Genomic DNA, 443 nt, shown 5'->3' on the forward strand with positions numbered 1-443 from the left:
TTTTCAGATGTGGAGTTTTATTAATACAAAATATAAATCAACTAATAAATTATGACATATGATTATTGGTCGAGCCATACCCAGGATTATGTCAAGTAATTCAAATCCGCTGTACTTACCAGCTGCAATATTAATGTGATGAACACGTTACTGCATCAACAACTGTAATAAAGTATTATAATATACTATATGATTCTGAAATGGGCCATGCACAAAGAGTACTTTTACTTCAGTAAGATTTTATATGCAGGACTTTTACATGTGATAGAGTATTTCTACACTGTAGAGTACTGTTACAACTTTTACAAAGTAAAAGACCTGAATACTTCTTCCATTATTGAACAATGAAGCATTAACATGTAAGCAGTAGTTTAGTGAAGTACAAGTCCACCCAGGGATGCCAAGGGGCGGCTGTGGCTCAGTGGTAGAGCGGTTGCCTGCCA

General features: G+C 35.4%; 1 protein-coding gene across 1 annotated transcript in view; it reads left to right on the plus strand.

The window, feature by feature from the left end:
* apol (apolipoprotein L) overlaps positions 1-443 on the plus strand; it is a 34,031-nt gene that overhangs the window by 19,561 nt on the left and 14,027 nt on the right. The gene's annotated exons all lie outside the window — the stretch shown is intronic.

The sequence above is a fragment of the Etheostoma spectabile genome, chromosome 15 (assembly GCF_008692095.1).
Source record: "Etheostoma spectabile isolate EspeVRDwgs_2016 chromosome 15, UIUC_Espe_1.0, whole genome shotgun sequence".
Classification (NCBI taxonomy): Eukaryota; Metazoa; Chordata; class Actinopteri; order Perciformes; family Percidae; genus Etheostoma; species Etheostoma spectabile.